Source organism: Equus caballus, chromosome 23, assembly GCF_041296265.1.
Source record: "Equus caballus isolate H_3958 breed thoroughbred chromosome 23, TB-T2T, whole genome shotgun sequence".
Taxonomy (NCBI): Eukaryota; Metazoa; Chordata; class Mammalia; order Perissodactyla; family Equidae; genus Equus; species Equus caballus.
Genome location: NC_091706.1, coordinates 59,026,592 through 59,038,745, shown reverse-complemented (window position 1 = coordinate 59,038,745; position 12,154 = coordinate 59,026,592). Strand labels below are relative to the sequence as shown.

The following is a 12,154-nucleotide window of genomic DNA, read 5'->3' as shown; positions in this document are numbered from 1 at the left end:
TAACACATATTTATTGTTATAACCCAAGATTATTTGCTTTATTTTCAATATTTTAGAAGGTACATATACTGTTTGAACTTCTCTAACTTTTTCTTTTAAAAATCACCTTTTTAATGAAGAAAGAGCAAAAGGATATCTTTTAGCTTGTGCTATAAGGTAAGAGGAGGAATTTTGCATGCTTTTACTTCCTCATCCTTTTCTTGTATATATGTAAGTTTAAAATTCCAAAATATTTTTAAATTATCATTTTAAAATCTTATTTTACTTTAAGAATAATTTTTGACACAGGTTTAGTTCTGTAAACACATCTTCAGCTATTTTTAGATTTAACTTTATAAATAAGTAGTTTTGATATTTATCACAAATCAGCTTATAACATATCTCCCCATTCTTTAGATTAAATTCTCAAGCTGCTTGAATATATATTCAAACAGTATTTTAATGAATGGCACATAGATGTACTATTTCCTGACTTTTGCTTTAAGTATGAATATCGCTATATTGCTTGCTTGTTAATAGAAACAATAACTTTCTGGATATGAAGTTTGAATCCTAACATTTTCCCCTGAGGAATTAGAGATACTTAAACCAAAAGTAGAAATATATGTGTGAGGTGAAGTCATGATATTGTTGTGTGCAAAAGGGATCAGAGTTAGTCTGTGTAATTCCACAGGGCAAAACTAAGATCAAAGGGTGGAAGCTATATAGAAAGTTGGCTGCATAAAAAGTTGATCTCTTGAACACTTAGAGCTTTCTAAAGATGGAGGCAGCTGCCTCACATAGTCATAAAATGGACTACAAGTATTCCTGCAGTGATTTTCTACCCACCTTTCAAGATATTGTGCACAAGGAGTTGGTACTGGATTATTTTAGGAGGAGGGAACTTCCCTGTAGGTAGGTACCTGACTCCAAAAATAAAAAAAGTCATCCCTTTTTACAAGGGCAGTGTGTTACTCAGTAAGTTGTAGTTAGATGGAATCATTAAGATGAGACTTTATGTAAATTGAGCACTGATTGATTGATTGATTAATTGACTGACTTAATTTTGAGAAATAGGAAAGTCCTGGTTAGTTTGGGTAATTAATAAATAGTGTATTGTCCATCAGACTGTCACAGGCTCTTGCTACATGGTGGAAGGGGAAAGCTTGCATTTCAGGAATTCTGTAGATGGCTGTGGCTCCTTTGCTGCCCTCTTTCCCAAGCCGCCCTTTGAATGCCAGATGGATGGTAAGCTAAGCATCCATATTGCTCACACTGGAATCCCAAAAGGATTGTAACCAAAGCAAAAGCCCTCTGGTGGAAGATGTTCCCAACTCCATTACATAGTATGTGACTGTTAACTAGAGGGATTCTAAACAGTTCTTTTAGGAGCCATTTTATGCTTTTTTTAAGTTGCTGAGTCTCAAGTGTTACTTGGGTGTGCAGTCTAAATATTTAATGTTTAACACAGAAGAAAATAGAATGCTGCTTTTGTTGTTTAAGAACATATCCCAACCACATAGAGGGAAGAGCAGAACAAGAATATAGATTCTGCATTTCCATTTTAGAGAACTATAACTAAATGTACAATGCACCCTTCTCACTTTTAAATCTAACATAAATTAGAGCTAGGCCAGATGGCGTAAAGGAACCTGGAGGAAAATAGGAAAGAGAAGTCGAACTTCTATTATTCTTTACTTGAGCCCTGTTCTATCTACCCTCAGAGGAAGGGGGCCATAGTAAAGAAAGACCAAAAGCTTATTAGTATTTAAAAATACCTTGATGACCTCAGGGGATTTCTGGATTTCATTTCTTGTTCTGTCAACTCTCGTTGGGTTTGTGTACATTATCAGAGCTTCAAATCCCTCATCTGAAAATTGGAGGGGATATACCATATAATAATAATAGCTATTGATATATTGAGTGCTAAGCACTGTGTGAAGTACTTTACATGTATTATTTCCTTTAATCTTCACAACACCACAATAGGTTAGACATCTTGCCCAACTGATGCTACAATTAGAACCTCAGCCTGCCTGAGAGCAAACCTATAGACCTGAAAGCAATAAAAATCTCAAAAACCCTACCTAGTTCTAAAATTTTGTGAGAAATTGCCTTAGTACTTACTCATGTCAATTGTACTTTAAATTGCCTGTTTCTGATGAAAACCACTGAGGAACCAACCACACTGTTCCTGAGTAACTTGGCATTCTTTCACCACTGGAAGGGCCTTTGGTCTAATCTCCATCACTCTTTGCATGTAATACATATACAATAATTTGAGGAAATGTGACACTTGTAAATATTCTTTAAATATTCAGTCTTACCACCTAGAAACATGGCATAGTCCTATAATTAGGATTTTTAAAAATATCTCCCAATATTTTATATCCTTCAGTAATAATATCTTAGTTCTAACACATTTCTTGTTAAATTAATTTATAGATATTTCATTTTTTTCTTGCTAGTCTCCTTTTCATTTATTGGCCCCTTTTCCTGCTCCTTTCTCTGCCCCATCAAATACAGATATTCAAAAACTTTCATCTTTTGGTTTCTTATACTCTGATTATGCCATCTCATCTATCCCGAAGATTACAGCTAACACCTGTATGTAGGTGACTTCCACATTTACTCACTGACTCAGTCTATGTCTGTAATTACCTGTGGCCTTCTCTACCAGCTATCATTAGCACTCCAAATTCAAAATATCCAGAACCAAACTCATTATCTTATTTCTGAGGAAAAATTCATACTTTTGACTGCCATATTTTGAGTAATGGCATTACAGTATGCATCCAAATTCAAAATGTTAGACTCAGCTTTGTCTTCTCTCTTTCTTTCTCTTTCTATATGCAATCCACAGCCAGGTCTTTAAACTTTAAGTTCTATGAAGTTTCCAGCATCCATCCCCTTGTCTCCATTTCTGTACTACTACCATAGTTTGTGCATTCCTCAACTCTTGTCTGGATTATTGTATTGGCCTTTAAACCAGTCTTCTTGCTTCCATCTTCTTTCTTCCATCCCAACTAGCCTGATAACCATCTTATTATTCTTTCTATGACACAGCATTCATTCAGTCTCTCTTCTTTTCAGGACCCATCTGTGGTCCACAGCGGCTGCTTGCCGAGCTGAGTACAAGGTCCTCAATTTAGAAGGCAAAACCCTCTTACTCCAATTTCCTTTCCATTTTTCTTTGCAGGTGAGTCTCCTCTTCAAGCCATCACCCTATCCTGCAATTGGACTATTCCTATTCTCTAGAAAAATCTGATAATTTCATCTCTCTGCTCTACTTGGTCATATTCCAGCTAATCCCTAAAGAACCTTCTTGCTTACCTCCACTACCTTCTTTCAGACTGAAGGTTATCTCCCTTTCCTCATATCTTAATTTTGAAAACTTATCATAGTATGACTTGAATTTAAAGCTGTTTATAGACTTGACTGTTCTCCATTTCTAGAATGTTCACCTCCTTAAATGCAGAGCTTGATCTTATTCAACTCTCCTTCTACTCATTGTTTTGTGCACATTTAGAGTTTTCCAAATATTTAGTAAACCAAATTAAACAGACTCAATTATCATAGGAATTGCCTGTGGTCCAGACTAAGAAATGAATTCCTCATTTTGATTGGATTCAGAAGGTGACTTGATCAAAATAAAACCTGAGGTAATGCTGGTTTCTTCATTTTGCCCTTACCTAATTCAAGTTTTAATTTAAAGTGAGCAGCTGAGAACCTCTGGTTACAAAATCCTGCTTGTCAATGGGTTTCTTATAGTTAAAACGAGTTGTTAGAAATGCATCATTGCACCTAGGTATTTGATTCAAAAGCTGTGATTTATGACTTAGACTGGAGTTTTATAGGAACTATGTCATATAATACCTGCAAACACCATTTATTTTCATGCACTATTTAAATTGTACCCATACCAAATTAAAGCAATATTTAAAAAGTAATATTCAGTGCTTCCTTACATTTGCCACATTCTTTTGTCAGAGTAGAATTGAATCCAAAATTACTGAATGGGAAACATTTCTGCCGCAAAGACGTTTCTGTTGAATAATTAATCAAGCAAGAAATATGTTCAGGTATATATTTTTGTCTCTGTCCTGTGAATTTCATTTTTATTTTTAAAATGAATATATTCATACCCCTGAATTTTCCCTTTTCAAGTAGGATTCATAACATATCTCAGAACCAAACCCATAGCACATTTTACAAAAGGAAATATAGATACAATTTTCCAATGAATGTTGTGAGGGCTATTTTTCCAAAATGGATTTAGACTGGAATATTCAGAGATAAAAGTGCCTTGGTGAAGATATTTGTTTATCTGATAGAAATCCAAACAAGGTCTTAGTATATTCTGTAGGAAAGAAGCAGCCACACACCTTAAAATAGTAGATAACCAGTTATGTTATTGAATGTAAAATAAAGTTGAGATACTCAAAGGTACCTCTTTGCTGTGTACGAATGATCAGAGTTCATCTTTTTTATGCTTAAGAGGAAAGCATTGACTATCTTAGTTTCATCCTTTGTTCAGAAATAGCTGCAATTCACACTGTCTGTATTTTTAATTCAGACAATTAATTGAAAAGTTTAATATCTCCCTTTATTACCAGTAATTTTTTAAATTGCCTGATTATTTCTCACATGATTATGAACCACAGAATAATGTGCTTTCTTTGTGGAGGGTGGATCCCCCCACCTCCACCAACCCCCAATTAGGAGTATTGATACAAAATTTTTGTTTCTTTATTTGGTTGGTTCTTTTTTTTGCTCTTTTTCCTTTGGGATGGTGTTTTACTTGTTTGTTTATAATAGAGGCACTGGTTTGGCATAATCAGTGGCATCTTCACCTCCATTTCCGTGGAGACCAATTGTAGGCATTTATTAGGTGTCTGATGGTGATTTTATAGGTCAGAACTCTAGGATTTAGGTACCTTGTAGAAGGGAACAATCTAAACCAACCCATATGGGAACTGAACTTAAAACCAACAAACCAAATGGGTGACTTGACAATAAACGGATCCTTTTCCTAGTTGATTTGAAAAATCAACTCTATTTGAAGCCATATTCAGGGCCTTTAGTCAAAAACATTTCTGAATATAATGCTAAATAACACTATAACAACAAATTCCATAGCGGTATTGTATTAATTCATTGGGACCTATTTAGATGAGTGCCTACTGTGCGCTACTGGGACCCAAGACTCCCCTTTCTCATGGAATTTACTTCTGCATGATAAGAAACAAACATAAAAAACAAGGTGATTTCAATTGGTCAAGCTGTTCTGAAAAGCAGTATTACATTTTTCTAAAAGATTCTATAGTTAAATAAGTTTGGAAAATGTTGTGTCAAACAAAATTCAACCAGTGTTTTTCCTACAGGACTACTTAGAATTTTTAATATTTTAATCTTCATCATGAATCTTAAAGAAGGAACCATAGTACATGGCACTTCACAATCTTATTAGCCCGTGAAAACTTCTTTGCACTTACTGGGTAGCAGCTCCAGTGTTCTGCAGAACATGCTTTGCAGAGAGCTTGTCTACAACATGCATGAGCAACTATGAAAAGTGTAAATGCAAAAGTTCACAACAAGAAAAGCCACATATCTAGACTATTTTTCATGATAGCTTTCGAAGAAAGATAAACTGATTTGCCAAAACAGAACCTTAATATAATCTTGATAAAAAAATCTATGACAGGCGTTCTGTAGGAAAATTGTAATTTAAGGAATACGTATTCACATTGCCTCCAACAACAAAAATAAATATATTGACAATTTGACAGCAATAATATGAAATTTTGCTTGGCATTATTTTTACTATTTATGAGACCTTAAAAAAGAACCTCTAAAATAAGGAATAAGGCAAGCATATCTATCATTTTGAAATATAAAGGAATGCAACTACACAAAGACCCCCAAGTTACATATCCAATCTTCATATAGGCTCAAGAAAGAGCGGGTGTAGAGAAAAGCAGCTGGTACTTCTGAGTATCAAGCTTCCTGAAACCAGAGACTATTTCTTTCTGGTTCTCTTTTATATGCCTACAAGGGTGCATGGTGCATAAAGGCATCTTAACTACTTCAGTGGCATTTGGAGAATTATCAGAGGACAATAATAGGATGGGGCCACTAAGGCACCAGTGGCCACTGGATCAAGTCACCTAGACTCTGCAAAAGCCAATCCAGCTGTAGATGCTACCTGAGAAATCTGAAGGACTGCCTGGCTGAGATGATAGCCAAAGGGGTAAGTGATTAGAACTTCTGGCAAATAGTCACCAGTGAAGAAAAGTTTCAGGTTGTTCAAGCTTATGTGCAAAGTATGGTAAAAGGAAATTTGAAATAAGTAGCAATCAGAAGTGGAAGCCTTATCCTTGGGTCTGTAATGACAAATAGCCTACATGTGATGGGATGGAAGCTCAAGGAAGGACTTTGGCCCCCACGAGGGGAAGAGTGAAACGCTAGTATATCAGTCTCATGTTCCTCACCCAATGTCCAGGGCAGAGATCCAGTTATAGGAGCTAAGGTTGTGGCAAGGGAGATAAAGCTATTAAATGACACAAGAGTCCTAGAAACCATGTTTATTCATCTCTGTTCTCGTGGAGAACACGTGTCTGTTCCTTCTCAGAGTAGGCTTGGTTTTGGTTACCTGAGTAGGGCTGATTTTCAGGCTGGGAAGCAGACTGGCCCTGGTTGTTAGATGAGTGTTAGATTGAGTCACTGGAAGGTGTGGTCCACTTTGTAAATGTGCACTCAACTAGCTTAGAGATTTCATTTTTCTTTAAATAGACTCTACCCACATTTATGTAACTCAAGAAACTACATTGGAAATTCAAGATTAAATTCTTAACTTCACACAGGGTTAGATATCACATGTCAAAGCCGGGATCCTGACTCCAGGCTTTAGATATAGATGTACGTTTATCTGTAGCTGTACTGTCACATGACTCCAACCCTTTCCAAATTGGGTTTTATGTTTAGTCTATATTTTAGACCATTTTAAGAATAGATCTCCTTCTTTTTCCACACTATTTCATTAGAATATATAAGATACTTATCACCTCAATTCTCAAATTAGGTAATTATCCTATTTTTTTCTCCTGGGTACCTTATTTCTAGTAACAGAGTATCAAAAAATAACATATCCCATCTTTTCATGGACACACATTTTTTTTTTCCTTATTGATCTTGCATGTTAAAAGTAGTTCCTATTTCCTGTAGTCATGGCTCTTTTCAATATCTGAGAGCCGAAATGTTCAAGGGGGTCTTTTGGACCAAGATCCACTATAAATCAGCAAATATCTTTTATAGGACTCAAAATTGAAGGCTATTTCAGACCTCAGGGCAATAAAGGAGACAATATAAACTGCAGTTTGAGAAAATAAGAACATTAGAAGAATAAAAATATAAACAAAATATTTCAAGAAAAATTGCTCCAAGACTCTATGTTAAAATAGTGACTTTTCTGTGGTGGTATCTACTCAGACACAGGAAAGATATGAAAAGTATTCTGTGCAAAAAACTACTATGTTTGGAAAACGTGCACAAACTTATCGAATCGTTTTTTTTCTTTTACCCTTGATTTCATTTGTCTTTCTCTTCTCAACTTGAAAACCTCTTTTAAAATTTCCTAATAGTATATTACCTGAGAGAAGCCCAGAAATTATTTCATTTATGTTTTGTGTTTGTTAAAGGCTAAATTACCTAATCAATTTTACTGGGATTTCTTATTTCAGAAGTTCACGCTCAATAGAGTATGGTGGTTTTAAAAAAATGATATAAAAACAATAAACAACCCAACCCATTTATATTATGTATATATACACACGCAGTAGATTTGTATTATATATGCTATATATATTATGATAAATTTAGTGCCAACATCAGCACCAATGATTTGTGAATTATATTAATAAATGACTATTTGGCCCCTCTCATTAATCTAAAACAAGTGTATTGCAGGTTTTTTATACTATTTTCTGTCTAAAATGTCTGTAAAGTACAACGAATGTTGGCATAAAAATTCAAATTCTTGTGTTCATAAGAGAATAAAGTTTAAAATATCATCTGAATACCTCCAAATGTCTTTTTTTCATATTATGGGAAATTTTTCATTTATTGATCCATTTATTAGAATGAATGGTGTGTTATTTTAAACATGGCAAATTATGAAATGCAGTGACTTCAATTACGATCATAAACGAGCCATTTGAGTCTAAAACATATTGCTGGAGTGGAAGCCCTATTGCATTTTAATTAAAAAATTCCAAAAGATAGTATGCTGTATTCCATAAATGCAAAAAATAAAAAAAGAATATTTAAATATGTATGCAGGTATAATTTTTTGTTTTTCATTCTGAACACTCATAGTTATTCTTCCTCTGCAATTTCTGGTCAGTAGAAGTTCATCTGTAGGGATGTTGATGTTGTCAACACAGCAATCAGATTAAAGAAAGACCTTTTACAACGCAATCACCTCTACAATGGTCGTTTTTTGTAATGATGCATATCTAAGCGAATTGCGTCACTTTTTTTTCTTCCTTTCTTTCATTTAACTACTTGATAACACTTGTCTACTAACCACCCCTCCTTCGAGAATAATTGAGGTAATGTGCTGATAATGTTAGAAATCCCCAGCAAAATTCCAAATTTTGTTTTTAAAGGTCTGAAATGTCATCCTGATAAAAAATGTCATCTGTAGAATCCTGAATTAGAAAAGCCATCCATGGGTTGTGGACTATGGGGCCACATTTATTTATTTTGACTGTTATGGATGTAATAAATCATTCCAAAATAATGTTGACATTTATGCATTCTGCTAACATGGCAGTTTAACAGCCTGCTCCGTATACTGCTGCTTGAGTTAAGGATTTGCTATCACAATTCCCAGCTTAGTTCTCCCAATCTTAACACAGCAGACAGTGGTAATGTCAACCGCAGAAGTGCCAGGAGAGAAAAAGATGGATAATGTATTCATTTTTATGGGCGATTTTAAACTCCATGCCATTGAGCACATTTCTCTGAATGGCTTTCATAGCTCACAGCGTTTGCTTCTTTCCTCTTTCTTTGGGCTCCATGAAGCCTTTTCTGCTGTAGGTATGGCTCTTGGTTTGATTTAATCCTGCTTTCTCTGCCTACCGACAGGTGCACAGAATGCATTAGCAACAAAGATATCATAATTGAAATCAATACCGTGACTTTGAAGGGTGTTTCTATGATGAGTTCTGGTCTCATGTATTTATATGCTGCCATAACCAGCTTGATGTAATGGATTAGACACTTCCATCAATTCAGTTCACACACATACGTGCACAAAGCTTGACTAACATTTCTTTTTACTGAGTTTATTGTTTAGCTCTTTGGCCTGCCAGTAGTTTGATTAGACTGAACCATTCAACCCATAGAAAGAAAAGATGCACTTGTTCTTCCTGGTCAAAAATGTGATTCAAGCATTACAATGAAAGTGCTTTAATTATAAAGCTTCTAATTCACATGTCGAAATGAGCATACATTTTGTTGATGAAAATAATCCATAATCAATCTATAAATGAAAATTTGGGTGAGTTTATTCTTAGCTAAGATCTGAGGACCATGGCCTGGGGCCTTTCTTCCCAAAGGAAGAAAGGGCACCGAAGAAGTGGGGTGCACAGAGTGGTTATAGACCCCCAAACAGGATGTTTTACATATGATTGAAATGTCCCTTCCACAATAGTCACAAGATTGCCCTGTCGGCACAGTGCTTGATGGACACAGCAGATAGTGGGTCTGCTATCTCGGCGGGCATAGCAGGAGGCAAGTCTGTTGTCTTGAGCTGGGTGCTCACAGGTGAGCCCAGCAATCAGTTCCTAGCCTAAGGAAAGATGCTTAATCCTTAAGGAAATACCAACATTGGGAGGAGGAAGGAAGTTGCACCTTTATCTCAAGGGCCTTTGTTCTTGCCATAGGGAATATCTAAAGCAGATATACAATGCATGCTCAACAGCCAAGGTCAGCCCCTTTTGGAAAGACAAGGTCAGGCCGAATTAGGTTTACACCAAATGGCTTCCTCATATACTCCAATATATTCTATTACTTGCTGTTTTCATTTGTCAATTTCAACTCATGACTATTTTCCCTCTTGGCTTCTAATCACTTTTGACTTTTGAAACTTTCATGGTCATCATTGACTGCCCTTATTTTCCTACAGTTATTCATTAGGTGAGCTTTTTCTAGCATATTGCCCTTCAACCACACCCTGATCCCTCAAGGACAAATGTTGAACCTTTGCAGATGTGGAATGAAGTGGAGTGATGATCTCTCTCTGTCTTATTTTCTTGTATGAAATGTGTGTATGAATTCTAAAGGAGGACCTTAATACTGGATACCACAGCCAGACAACCCACCTCTGAAAATGTCTTCCAGCTTTTGGAATTATCTTCATCAGCTAACATCCTGGCTCTGGTAGGGAAGGAGCAGCAGTAGCAGCCACACTTAGGATATCCCTGCCCTTCTTGCAGCCAACCAACTGGGAGAGAATTATGGCATTTACTGTAGAAGGCAGAGAATCTTTGCTTTTAAAACTCTCCATATCATTAAAAGCATAGTAGGGATGTGCAGAACATGCTATTCGATGCCTCTGATGCTCACATTTAAACTCTGGTTTTTAGAGTCTTGGAATGTACACTCATGTGTGGTTATAAGTAAATTACATTTTACAGACAAGTTGGGAAAATAAGCTGATTGGTCTCTGTAGGGGAGGAAGACATTTCCTCTACCCTCTCTGGGTTCATCCGGCTGGAGAACAAATTAAATTCACATAAGACAGAATAGGAGGAGAAAATTAAACAAAGCTTTATAACATGTATACATGGAAGAGGTCAGGCAAGCTGAGCAACTCACCAAAATGGCTGAAGCCCCCACCTTAAATATCATATCCAGCTAACGACAAAGGAGGATGTTGGGGTTGGGGGGAGTCAGTTACAGGAGATTACCAGAAACAGGAATAAGATTATTATGCAGATTTAAATCCTTGCCTTTGACATTGATTAAGAGTTTCTAGAGATAAGGTCATCCCCATTGTCTTCCTGGTACAGAGAAGGAGGCACCTTTACAGATGGAGATTTCCTTTACAATGTAAATGTCTCCTAACAAATGGCAAGCAAGTTCCAGCTGTCAGAGCCTACTTTCCTGTCTGCAGTTTATTAAAAGCAATCAGCCCCAAATAATCCTCATGCCAAAGAGACATATCTTGGGGTGGCCAATTCCAGGCCCCCACATCTCCATTTTGAGACTAGTATCTTTTCTAGTGTAGCACCAGATTGCCAAAACAGTGTGAATATATACACACCATTGGCCCTACTCTCAGAAAATGAACTTTCAGTTACATGTAGACAATTATGACCTACAGCTTTTATGATTATTTTACATATTTAATAGCTATATTGGTACCTGCTATCATTTTCCTAGAAATGAAGAAATGGGCCAGACAGAACTGTAGTACACCTTTATATTGTCATTCAGACAAAGTTGGAAGAGTTCTCGGAGGGACATTTCTGAAACACACTTTAACATGTTTCCCTGGAGAAAACAGAACTCAATAGTTGAGATGAAACAAATTTTCTTGTTTCCTTTAGTGTTTCCTTGTTTCTTGAATCCTTTAGTGTATTTTCAAGAGTAGATAAGACTTTCTACAGATTGATGCAACATTCTTGGGTGAAAGTGTTTCCAAATGATTGGACATGATGCCTTGAAAGTCTGCAAGACTCCAAAAACTGTCAGCTGTCAGGAGGCAGATATCCAGACAGAGGAAATGTCACCGTCCAACAGCAATTTTTATTCCGTTGATTTTCAGCATGTAAATATAAAGGAATCCTTAATCAAAAAGTATTTATTTTATTTACTACTAAAGATGCCAACCTACTTTTTTAAAACTTCTGTCTCAGTTCTTGCTCTCTCTAACTCAACATTAAAATTGTATTCGCCTAATATCTCAAAGTTCTGTTAAACTTAGGAAAAAAATTTCCTTTTTCCTATTCTTTAATTTCTTTAGATCTTCTGAATATAAATGTTAAACAGAATCTTTCTGTCCCTCATAAGCACATTTTAAGTGTATACCTAACAGTAAAGCTATGTCCATTCTTTTTAAATATAGACCTTGAATGCTGAACTAGGGAATATTGCATACTTAGAATGT

The 12,154-nt window shown here is 35.8% G+C and overlaps 1 protein-coding gene across 7 annotated transcripts in view; it reads left to right on the top strand.

The window, feature by feature from the left end:
• Positions 1-12,154, top strand: part of LINGO2 (leucine rich repeat and Ig domain containing 2) — a 1,108,249-nt gene that overhangs the window by 857,736 nt on the left and 238,359 nt on the right. The window lies entirely within an intron of this gene.